Genomic DNA, 13,255 nt, shown 5'->3' with positions numbered 1-13,255 from the left:
GCCTGGGATCTTGTTCATCCTCTTAATTTCTTCATCACACATGGGCAGGCAATGAACAGACTTACCCTAAATGAGCAGCATTTTGCTAGATGCACCACGTATGTGGTAAGTTATACCTCTTAAATGGAAGGCTGACATTAAAAGCAATTTTCTGTTTAAAGCATTCCTAATACATGGTGAGGACAGGCTGCACTGAACACGGGGACAACAAAGCCATGTCACAACATCCCCCAGGCCAGCCCCTGTGGTTCTACCTGCTAACTCTGCCATGAACAACCTAGGGGCCTTGGGCCAGATACTCAACCTTCCTGTGGCTCCTATGTCCCATCTGTGACATGGAGACTATTTTAATACTCACCCAAAAGTGTGGTAGGGTCTGGATAAGAGCTGTTTTGGGGGAGCTCTGAACACTTTGTCTCTCTGTATCTCTGTCTATTCCTGTCTCTCTGTCTGTCATCTCTGTCTTCTCTCTCTCCCTCTCTCTTTTTCTTTGTGTGTGTGATATGTGAATTGTACATGCATGTGAGTATATGGGCTTGGATTATCTGCTATACTCATGTGGAGGCCAGGGCAAGATGTCAAATGCCTGCTTTGATTGCTCCCTACCTTGAGACACAGTCTTCCACTGAACACAGAACTTTTTAGCTAGGCTCACTAGCCAGCCAGCTCTTGGGATCCACCTGCCTCACTCTCCAGTCTTGGGGTTATAGGACCTTACAGTCGTACCTGTTTTTACATAGGTGTTGGGGATTCGAACTCAGGTCCTCAGGTCCTTGCACTTGCAGATCAAGTGCTCTGACCCTAAACAACCTCCCCAGCCCATCAGCTTAATTGTAGCTTAATGCTATGCATGTAGTGTATGTTAACACTAAGGAAACAGGCAGGAGGGTCCTGCATTCAAGGGGAACCAGGACCACATAGCTGGCCCCAACCTGGAGCAGTAAGATAATTTCAGGACAACTGTTCAAAGCCACTTTGGAGACACAGAAGGCTAAGCCATAGCCGCCACCAGGTTTTCTGGATGGTCGCCTGCCTATAATAACGTAATTTAAACAAGAAACCTGCTCACTTGTAGACACATTTAAAAAATGTGAACTTGAGTGGCAAGCCCCTCTGAACCCTGATGTCACAGACCTCAGTCACAGCATAGGCCCAGTGACAGTTCCTGGAGCCCCAGGACCCAGCCTCTCATCCCAGCACCCCAACGGCCACCCCGTAGGCTCTGCTTTCAGCGGTCACCAAAATGGCAAATCATCTCGTTGAAAGTTGCCAGTGGACTACAAAGTGGAGCTGATTGCATTCTTGTCAGAGACATGCTGAGGTCACACTGAATTAGTTGCCACCAGGTCACTCTTGGATCAAATGCAGCATCTTGATTAACCTTGTGGAAATGTCCCTCCAGGAGAGGCCCTGCTACTCCTGTCTTCCTGGGGGGGGGTGGTGGCGATAAACCCATTAGTCCCACCCCACCCCCTTTGTTCCTGTCTGGGCTTTTTGTGTCAGGATTCCCCTCACCCTCACACCTGGAAAGGTATCTGAATCCTGCCTTTCCAGAGAAAGGCTGGTGCCTGCACCCCAGGGTGGGCCTCCTGCCCTCCTAGCTCACAGCCCATGCACCAGCTTCTTTTGTGTTTTCAATTGTCCTCTCAGTCTCCCAGGTGCTGAAACGATAGGCCTGTGCAAGAGCAACTGGCTTGTAGTCTACTTTTTAAGGAATTTTCTTTGCTGGGCCTCCCCTCCTCCCCTGCTGTGAGGTTTTATACTTAGTATTATACAAACAAACAGACAAATAGACCAGAGACACTCAGTACCCTTTTAAGGTCACTCAGGAAGTAGGTCCACGAGGAGCGTATGCCTTTTGGATGGGACCCAGAGCTGGCCAGGCTTGGCTACTGCACTGTCACACATATGTCCAAAATACAGTTCTAAATGAAAGAATGACTCCAAGGAAGTCCATCCAACTCAGCGAATTCGCACTCATCTAAGCTCACGGGGTTCTTTGCAGAGCATCTGGGGGCTCATATGCTTTTCAACCTCCCAACCTCCTTGCTTCTCTCCAACAAGCCTAATTAACTCACCAGCTGCCCTGGGGATGCTAGACTTAAGCAAGGTGAGGATGCACAGGACAGAATGAACAAAGGGGGTGTGCTCCCTCTTTGACAAGCCAGGAGAGGTGAGACAGGTCCCTAAGATGGAATGGAAAGGTTGTCTGGATCCCCAGACTGGCTATGGGGTACCCATCACACTGCAGAGATCATTTCAGATCTGCCTAACAGATGCACATCTCTCCTTCAGTTGGGTCTCACACACTCTTGAGGACACAGGTGGAGGAAGGCAGTGTTTGTCCTCAGTGGTACAGCCAGGTAGAGCTAAGCCAGAGTCCTCAGCCCAAAACAGTACCCAGAAAACCTCCTTAGGTCACCCCACAACAGCAAGATGCTGCTTCTACCAGAGGAAAAGTCACTAATTACAAAAAGGCTGCAACCTGTGGCGGACAAGACATAAGTTCAAACATGGCATCTTTGCTCTGGACACCCTACAGACTCTGGTCGGTTTGAAGTTTATCACACAGGAAACACTTCCAATGTCATACCCACAGGCTAAATGCCTTAATACTTTATTTACCTTTGGATACACTCCCTTTAAAATTTAAACATGGCCAGGAATGGTGGCCTTTAATCTCAGCCCACACAGGGAGGCAGAGGTAGGTAGATCTCTGTGAGTTTGAGGCCAGCCTGGTCTACAAAGTGAGTCCAGGACAGCCAAGGCCACACAGAGAAACGCTGTCTTGAAAAAAAACAAAACCACCACCAACAACAAAATTAAATACAATTATTCAAATTTATGAAAAATACAGATATTTAAAAATACCCATTAAAAACTCTAAGTGGAAAATAAGTACTATATTAGGTGGAATATTAACTATAAACACAATGAAAACAAAGCAATGTAATTAAATTCAAAGCAAATATTGTCACTGAGCCTTAAGCAGAGGCTCGCTCTGTATTTGTTAGGCAGGGGGATAAACGCCATTACGGAGGGATGGGTCTGCTGGTCAGGATCATTTTCTCACTCAGTGGCTGTTTGTAATGCTGTGCGATGCCTGGGCACCCTGAAGCCACCTGGTGCCATCCACAGGATATGAATCATAGACTGGGAGACACTAAGCAGAGAGAGTTTTGAGCCATTCTAGCTGTATTCATTGAACTGAGGGATCTCTTCTCTGGGCCTTGGTTTCCCCACCTGAAAAATACAAGGTCAGAGGAGAATTAAGTGAGTAGAAACCACTCAGCAAACCTCTATCCACAGAAACAGTGCCCCCTGTGCACACGCACCCTGTGAGAGCAACTCAAAAATATGCCTCTTCCATAAGGGGCTGGGTCCTGGACTTAAGTCAAGTTTCATGACTTTTCTGGAAGAAAAGTCCCCATTGGCAGAGGACATTCAGACAGTGACAGAGGGCTGGGGCTGGGGCTGAGAGGGACTCAGCAAATAAAAATCCATTCAACCCAAGAAAACCAGCCTCACCCCGGCAATTGGATAGCTCACTTTGGTTAGACGATTTTGTAACCCTGTGAGTTATCTGCAACGCTAAAATTCACAGCTCCTAGCCTTCAAATAAAGAAGTCCCCAGGAGGGTATTGATGGCATCATTGTTGTGGGAAAGAGAAAGAACCAGTGGCCTGGAGATCTTATTGTGTACAGAATAAAAGGGCTGGGGAAACAGGTCTATTTTTGTATTAGCTGGCTGCAGACCGTTGCACCCCCAGATAGACTCATTCATAGGCCACATCAGCTCCCCTCCAGGAAGTCAGGCTGTTCTTCTAGCAAACAAACAGGGGCCTGGACACCCTCTGTCCAAGGGCTGGATTTAAGGGCACAAAGAAATGCGGGTGCCCTGAACTCATTCTCCATCTGTACACCTGAGCCTGCTGGGCCCTGTCCCCCCCCCTCCTGCCCTCAGTCTCTCTGCTACAGCAACAAATGCCCCCCACCACTCTTCTCTGCCCACCAAATCATCTCCCAGGCACCACAGGGATCACAGTGAACTAAGAAACAGTTCTTGGTGCTGTGGACAGTTGAGGAGTGGCGCAGGAGTCTCAAAACTGACTGTACTGGTCTCCAGGGTTAATAATCCCGTGTGTGTGTGTGTGTGTGTGCACGTGTGTGTATGTGTGCATGTGCGTGCGTGCGTGCATGTGTGTGTGTGTGTGTGCATGCGCATGTGTATCTGTGTGCATGGATGTGCACATGTGCATGTGTGTGTATGTGTGCATGTGTGTGTGTGTGTGCATGTGCGTGCATGCATGTGTGTGTGTGTGTGTGTGTGTGTGTGTGTGTTTTAATTGAGCCAGAGGGCCATAAGGCTCAAGGTGAGAGAACCCGATGAGGATTTTCAACAGTGACAGCTTCCTGGCAGCTTACACACCAGACAGTGTTTATTCTAACTGTGTGATGTATGCTGAAGGCCAGTGCCTTTCCCACAGCAGCCATTGTGGGGTTGATATAACTCCCATCTCATTTCGCACGTGTAAAAACCAAGGCACGAAACAACGTGAAATGATTTCCCCAAAATGAATGAGCCAGGGAGTCCCAGAGCCAGGATTTGAGCCTTGGCTGGCCAGCTAGTTTTGGTCCCTGAACATTGTGCAAGCCTTGGACTGTGGTAGACAGCCATTACAGAGGAGGCAAGCTTGGTGCTGGACAGCCAATGTCCTTGAGTTTGAATCTGTTCCTTATCTGTGAAACAGGAATAAGAATGCAAAGAATAAACTAGATAAAGCCTGCCCTTCCCAGGGAAGGCTGAGTCTGAGAACCAGTGATGTTTCCTGTCCAAGAAGACAACACATGAGTTTGCACTCCCCACGCCTTAGCTCTTCTTGCAATCCCAACCATAGGCATCTCACTTCCTCTGTGTGTCAGTGTGTGTGTAGCCAGGGATGAAACCCATGGCTTTGTGCATGCCCTACCACTGAACTATGCCCTGGCCTTTGTGCTTCTGAGAGAAGATTTTGCATGTAGCCCAGGCTAGCCTTGAGCTTGCGACTCTCCTGCCTTGGATCCCTGACACTGGGATAGCATCTCCAACTTTACCTTGACAGTCTTGGACAGTCAGTGCCTGCTGTAGTCTAGATTTTCAGTGTGCGTTGGTGGTCCATGCGTTGCCATCCTGCTCAGCTGCCTATGAAGGTGGTGGAAACTTATGGAAAGAGGGAATCTTAATAGAGAAAGTTAGGTCATTGGGGTTGTGCCCTTGAAGATAATGGACACCTGATCCCTTCTTCCCTTTCTGCTTCCCCTCTGCTGGGAGGGAAAGAGCTCTACTCAACCACTGACTTCCTGACAAGATGCTCTGCCTCACCATAGGCCCAAAGTGATGAGGTGAAGAAACCATGGTCTAAAGCCTCTGCAGCTGGGACCCAGCATAAGCCTCTCTTCCTTAGAGCTGATTGTCTCAGCCATTCTGTCAGAGTGGAGGGAAAGCTGAATAACAGTGCTGTAAATGACAGCAGGGTTCCTTTGAGAACAAAGAACTCTCCAATCCCACCAAGGGATGACACAAACCAGGAGCCCCACGTTGTAGTTACTGCACCCACCAGTCCTTTCTTAGGACCCCACTTCACTTGGAGCTCCTGGGGCTTGCACTGTCCTCTAACATGGCTCCCTGACAGGAGCAGCCCTGGTCTGGAAGGGGCTAACTTGACCCATAACTCAGCTGTGTCTCCTGGCAAGCTCTCCTAGCACAGGAGCATCAGAAGCTGTGCCTCCTCTCTCTGATCTGCCATCACTCCGAAATCTGAATCAGCCCATTCAGATGGATCACTCTTCCCTCTCATGTCCTGTCCTTTCCCCTCCCCCATAGCCACCCCCACTCACGCTTATGTTCGAGACAAAGAGTTGGGCCAGACATGACAGTCCCTGCAAGAAGTGAACAGACTCACCCTGGTGACAGGTAATGCAGGGCCATCCCCTCACCAAGGCAAATGCTTCTCCCCAGTCTTCTTTAGAGGACAGTCTCTCAATCCTGGACCAAGGTTCTTAAGTGCCCAGTGGGCAGGCCTGGCCCCAGTGGGAGAAATTACAAGCTCAAGGTCAGAGCTTGGGAGTTCTGAAAACAATGCCCCTAGCCTATTCTAGTGCACAGCCTCAGTTTAATGACCAAAGGAGAAAAGCTTGCCTTGAAAGGTGGACTCAAACTTCTTTCACAAAGCCCTGGATGACTGCCCTCCAGAACGCGGAGCTCGCCCAGCTACCAAGACGTCGTGTGAGGCTCTGGCGTCAACCTGGGCTCCCCCTGATTTTGGTCATGCACTATGCAAATGAAATGACCTTCAGAGGAGCAACAAGGGGGCCCAAGTCTCTTTCTGCAACTCTGCCATGGGCGTCGAAGGTCTGGCATCCTGGCTATTGAAGGTATATGAATCCTTGGAGCTGTGCCAGTCACACAGTAGGACTGGATGATGCTCCACTTGTCTGCCCCTCCACACTATGTCCTCATTTCTCCAGAACTTTCGTCAGAGTTGGCTACAGTTATGACACTGGTGCCAGTGGGCCGCGTTTCTGAGTACTCATCTGCAAAGACAGCCCTGCAGAGTTTTAAATTTGTTGGTTTATATACTCATGTCTCATAGTTGCATGCGCTCATTTTAGTGTGGGACAAGAATGCATGTATGCATATATATTAGTTTAGAGCATTCTTTTAAAATATAGGCCTGCTTGAATCCCAGCACTAGGAGACAGAGGCAGGTGGATTGCTGTGAGGTTTGAGGCCAGCCTGTTCTACAAAGCAAGTCCAAGACAGCCAAGGCTACACTGAGAAAGCTTATCTCAAAAAACTAATAATAATAATGATGATGATGATGATGTGGTGAGAGACTCTAGGCCTTTTTTTTTTTTTTTACAAGATGCCCAGCCCTGCTGCTAGCATTGTATTTCTCTGCATCTGAGGAAGATGCAGCACATGCTGGAGAGGTAGTGAGAAAGTTGCTGAGGTAGAGAAGAAATCTCCCCCTGAAAGGTGGTGAGGGTCATTGGTTGAAGCTAGGAGACGTGAACAGAGGTGCCTAACGACCCATCACACACTCACTGCTGCCCACTTGGCCATTGCAGGCCCTGGCATGGGGTTAATTGCCTATTTTCCCAACATGATACCTGGCATCCATCCCGGCCTGCACATCTGTCAGAGCTGGCTGGCGCCTCTTTAGAGGAGGAACCAGAAGAAAGGTAAGAGGTGGCCAGGTGAACTCTCCCCTGCACTCCTCTGTTGCCATCACAAACATCTGGGCTGCCTCTGCCTGACCCCCACCTCATCCTGAGCCGTTTGTCCCAGGACCATCTGTGGGACTGTGGGGGCTGGAATGCAGCCCTGCAGCTCTTTGTTGGATGCTGGGCTGTCCACTTGGATCAGCTATGAGGCTCCCTATGACCTCAGGTTCCCACAGAGACGCCGGGAAACTTTGTGGGGTAGCATTTGAGGGCAAGGGCCAAGCCTGGATTTCCCTCCACAGAGGAGGGAGGGCTCAAACAGAGTGGTTTAGAGGCGTCTGTTGATTTTCTGAGGCTATAGCTACAAAGTATCAAAAGAGATGGCTTAAGCAACACAAGTGCGAAGTAGACAGAAGCAGAAGTGCTCCACAGGGGACTCTGGGAAGTTTCTGTTCAGGGCTTCATGACCCCCTTGACTTATGGATAACTGTCTCCTCCTCCTCCTCTTCCTCCTCCTCCTCCTCCTCCTCCCCCCTCCTCCTCCTCCTCCTTCCTCTTCTTTTCATTACATCCATGAATATGTCTCATGTCCAAACCTCCTCTTTCATAAGAATACCATACATATTGGATACCTACATACATGCACACCCACCCCTCAGTATGATAGCATCCTAACTTTAGGACAAGCTTTAGAAGGGAACACATTCTACTCACAGCAGAGCCAAACGGGGTTGTGCCATCACACAGGCCTAGATTCCAATGTGAGCACCCTGTGCTTAGATGAGCACACCCAACCCTGCTAAGCCATAGTCTCCTCCCCTGCAGAACAAGGCGATGATAGACCCAGACTGAAGAGGCAAGCTGAAACAATGTCTGCACTGCCTTTAGCCTGTGGACCAGAAGGTAAGTGGTAGGCAGAGAGCAGTTGTTGTTATGATTGTCCCGCCCACGTGAGCCAGGAGAACTGTCCACTCTATTCAGTGGCCAGGTCTTCTGAGTCAAGGTAATACAGGAATGAGAGGTCAGACTCTATCCCCAAGCCTGAGCAACTCTCCCACAGCTTAAGGCTTAAGGGGACGTTTTTAGAAATAGAACAAAGACTTCCATTGCAATTCAGATTTCTTTGGTAAAGAAGCAAAAGACTCCCGGGAACAAAGTGTATGAAGCAGAATTAACCTTTTGGATAATAGCATTGCCTGTTATTTTATATTTTAGACAGAAGCCAGCTTTTAGCAAGTATTATCTTCCTTGCATCTTGGGTTTCTTTTGTCTTTGGAGGAAGCCAGAAGCTCAGGAATGTAGTTCTGGAACCTTGGAGCCTTTTCTCTAGGAATCTTCCTCCCATTTCACAGTCATTTTCAAATATTATAAGGGACCGAAAGGAAACAGATTCCTGCTTAAATGTGTCTTCCGTCTTCCAAACTGAAAGGTCTCCTGTCTGCAACAGAACACCACCACAATAGCCGTGTTTCTATCCAATTAGGAGCCTGAGCTGATAAACTATGTCCTGCCAAGAATAGCAATGAGAGAGAGAGAGAGAGAGAGAGAGAGAGAGGGAGAGGGAGAGAGAGAGAGAGCACTTTTCTTCAAAAGTATGGAAAAGGGGCTTTAATCAGAAAAGCAGATCTTTCTTTTTATTACCAAGGATAATACAGTATGAATTTCTCCTCCAACTATACATAATGAAGGTAAAATGAATCACGGGAAATTCTTTCTTCAGAACCATGAGATTCTGATGAGGATGGGAGCTTAGGTTGTTTCTGTTACTTGGCCTGAATCATTATCTTCTTTTTCTCAATAGAGATATTTTTCTTTTTATTCAAGGATGCCATGGGCAGGCTGCACCAAGTCCTCCAAGTACGTGCACACCACTAATCCCTGTGACAACTATTTTATTGTCAAACTGCTAGATTGTTCCACCTACCAGTTTTTCTTTTGTTCTGTTTTGTCAATTGCTAGTCTGGGTCCCAGAACAATGGGACTCTCATTTATGAGAGTAAACTTCGAACAAAGCAGATTACGCTCTGTATACGGGTGGACCTCAACCAATCAGCTGAAAGCCTTTCCAGAAGAAAATTAAGTCTACTAAAGAGGAGGAATTCTACTTCCAGAAACCAAGAGAGCATCAAGACTGCTGGAGCTTTAGCCTACTCACCCGCCCTGCAGACTTGGGGCTTGTCCATCTTCAAAGACAAGTAAGTCAGCCCTCCGTAAAATGATTTTCTCTCCATCCCCATCCCCCAGCCTACACATCCATCTTATCAGTTTTGCTTTTGTGAGTCTTGACTATCAGGAATGGAGAAGTGGGTTTGCAGATTAAGTCGAAGCCCTCCAGATGGGGAGGTGGTCCCAGGTTATGGGGGAAGCTCCATGCAATCAGTGGCCATCCCTCCAAGAAGAGAGAAGTCAGAGTTGGGAGAGAAAGTGTCATGAGGAGGACAGAGCTTGCAGTTGTGATGCCCTCAGTGTGGATAAGAGGTCACCACCCAAGGCATCCAGCTTCTGCCGGAGAAGTCTCCAAGAGGAGGGACCAAGCCCAGTAAACCCTCAGCTTGAGGCTTCTTGTATCAGACTTGGAAGAAAGAAAGTTGGTGCTCTTTTAAGCCACTAGGTTTATGTTTAAAAGCCAAAAAAAAAAAAAAAAAAAAAAAGGAGTGGGGGGGGTGAATCTAGTGAGTTACAACTATCAAAGTGAATTTGGGTGTGAACTGAAAGGTGTTTTGAGAGCCGCTACCCCCCCCCCCAACACACACACACATCTTACAACATGTACAGCAATCACCACTTTTTAAAAATGATTCTTCCTGTTAAGTTCAGGGGCGGACACCCACCACAAAGAGTGCCTGCAGGAAACCCACAGAGGAAGAAAACAGAGCGTCACGTGAACATCATAAACTTTCTGGCCACCTGTCATCAGACATGTCGCATAAGGCCAAGGAGCCGTCCCAGCTACCACCACCTAATGCACACCTTGAGCTGTGCCACCCATGGGGGGGGAGAGATCTGTGGTGAGGTAATACTTCCGGTGTGGCAGGTGGTGATGTAGACGAAAATGACCATTTGGGAAGTGATTTCGCAGGTTTATTATCGTTTTCCCCACTTGCTTACCACTTGCAGGAAGGCAGCCTAAGGAACCAACCCTCTGTGAGCCGCGGTGAGTGAGCAGGCATGCGCTGTAGACAGCGATGATGAAAAGAGTGAAGCATCACCGTCAACATCACAATGCGAAGGCGTTGGAGTGGATAGTGTTCACAGTATTTCAGTGCATCTGTAGTGAAGTAATGTCAGCAAAAATGGTAAGAGCTTCTAAAAGCTACCTCTGTGTAAAGCGAGGAAAATTAGCAAAAATGGACAGAATCTATTTGTAACACTTGAACTATAAACAAAACCTTGCTGCAATCCAGGGGAAGTGTGTCGAGAAAACAGCTGTACGGCAATGAGTGCCATTGGTTTTTTTTTTTTTTTTTTTTTTTTTTTTTTTTTTTTTTTTAGCTGACATCGGTGTATTCTCCGCCGCTCAGCAAATCTCCCCATTCTCAGCCCCAGCCTGAGAGAAGCAGAAACAGCCTCAATAGTCCTAATTGTCAGTTTCAAACGATCTGATTCCGCGGAGACCTGTTCAAATGAACCATCTTCACCTCACCTGACTCGAGACTCACACAGAGCTCCAACAGCCATACGGGACATTTATCAAAACATGGGCAAATATTTCAGCTGCTTCTGCCTGAGGCAGTGAGTAATAGCTGCGGGGTGGCGGGGGGCCGGGGAGGGGGGCTAATACACTCACCCAAAAGCTGGGGAGGAGAAGAAGCTGAAGGGTGCGGGGCTTGGAGGATACATGTAGGAAAGCCTGCAACCTCTTCTGGGAATCTTGAAAGCCATGTATGTTCCCGGGGGCACAGGCTTGGGACAGAAAGAACAAAGCCAACGCTTTCACCTCTGACTGACCTTGAAATTCTGCATAGCCAGAATGACTGGTTGTTGAAGACATATCCAGTACGCATAAACCTCAAAGGCCAGGAAGTATTTTGGTTTCAGGCTTTTGACCACTAAAGCCAGTGGATACAGATGTCAGAGGCTGCACACCACAGAGAACACAGACCTCACAGAATTGTTCATAAATGTCACCAAACGAATGAGTACAATAAGCTGCAACACGCCTGCTTGCTCTCCAGGGTTTCTGCGTTATGATATTCAAAACGCACAATTATTAACTCCAGGATCACACAGTAGACAGCATGGCCCGCACAGACAAATAAATGAAATCACTGTAACTTGTCCCTCATAAAGCCCAGACAGTGAACTCACTCCAATAAAAAAAAAAAAAAACAACAACAACACTGGCCTCTTGCATTAAAAAGAAGTCATCTAAGTGTAAGCCATCTTATAGATACTTAACTTAGATTCAAAGACACAGATAGGTAGAAAGTAAGAGTGGTGGAGAGAGGCAGACAGACATGCACAGAGAGAGAGAGAGAGAGAGAGAGAGAGAGAGAGAGAGAGAGAGAGAGGAGAGAAATATGAAGGGAGAGGAGAGAGATGGGAGGGAAGGAGAGGAGGAGAGAAGAGAAACAGAGACAGAGAGACAGAGAGAGAGAGAGAGAGAGAGAGAGAGAGAGAGAGAGAGAGAGAGAGAGAGAGAGAGAGAGAGAGAATATTTACTTCGCAGGTAAAAGGGCCTGAGCTTGATTCCTAGTACTAACTGCACGCACACACACACACACACACACACACACACACACCACATACCACATGCACGCTGGTAAGAATAAGAGCTTGCTCTCAAGACAAAACATCTTCTAAGACACAGTGAGGGGGGACATAGTGAGTCAATCCAGCAAGAACATACAACCACAAACACATATGTAATTAACAACAGGTCTCCAAAGTACAGAAAGGAAACACTGACAACAGAATGTGAGCAGATAGTCCCACTGGAATAATTGGAGGTACAGACACCTCATTTTTAGCTACGGGTAGGGCAAAAGAGCAGAAGATTAAACAATAGATTTGACAGTGCAATAAACCAGCTGCTGATACGCCTTAAGTTAAAACAAGATTATGTCCTCAAGACTCTATCACAGGTTGAACTTATTTTAAGTCTTAAAATGTATTTTAGGGGCTAAAGGTGTAGCTCAGTTGGTAGGGTGTTTGCCCGTCATGCACAGAGACATAGGTTTGAGCCCTGGTAACTCATTAAACCAGGCACAGCGGCACACACTCAGGGCAGGAGGTTTGGAAGTTCAAGGTTCAGGGCCAGCCTGAGGTATGTGAGACTATTTTTTTTTTTTTTAATGTATTTAATGTATATTTAACCTGGCAAATATCCTCGCTTAGCCCACCCTGCTGTAAGGGTTCTCAGAGCAGTGGCACATAATTGAGCAAAATGATCCCATACAAAGCCTGTTTTAAAATAGTTTTCAATCTAATATGTACTTTATTACATATGACAGTGAAAATAAAAACCAGAATTGGTTTCTGTGCTCCTTGCCTGGGAAAAGCTCAAGATTTACAACATAGTATCTACTGGACGCACATTGTTTTTTTGTTCTATCATAGATAAAATAAAAGCCTTTTAAGTTGAGCCACGATAAGCCAGGGACTGGCTATAGACCTAATATATAGCCATAGACCACTACCCCACAGTAGCAGAATATACTTGCTTTTACATGTACATGGAATTAGAATAAAGTATATTCTTACTTGCACAGAGCCATAGGTTTGAGACCCAGTAACTCATTAAACTAGGCATAGTTTTGTTCCACAAAACAATTCTCAAAAAGTATTTTGAAAGAGTGAAATCATACTGTCTTCGTTACGTTCTCATTGCCATGATAAAGGACTATATTAGTTACCTTTTGTTACGATGACAAAAACACCAGGATCAAAAGCAATGCAAGGGAGAAACTTTATTTTGGCTCACAGTTTCAGAGAGAAACTCTGGGCTGGTGGGGGAAGGATGGGCACAGGCAGCCCAAACAGGGAGCTAAGAAGAGATCACACATCTTTATTTTTATCTTTATCCTGATCCTCCTGCCTTCACCCCTGA

Source organism: Acomys russatus, chromosome 26 (assembly GCF_903995435.1).
Source record: "Acomys russatus chromosome 26, mAcoRus1.1, whole genome shotgun sequence".
Classification (NCBI taxonomy): domain Eukaryota; kingdom Metazoa; phylum Chordata; class Mammalia; order Rodentia; family Muridae; genus Acomys; species Acomys russatus.
This window is presented reverse-complemented; position numbering follows the sequence as displayed.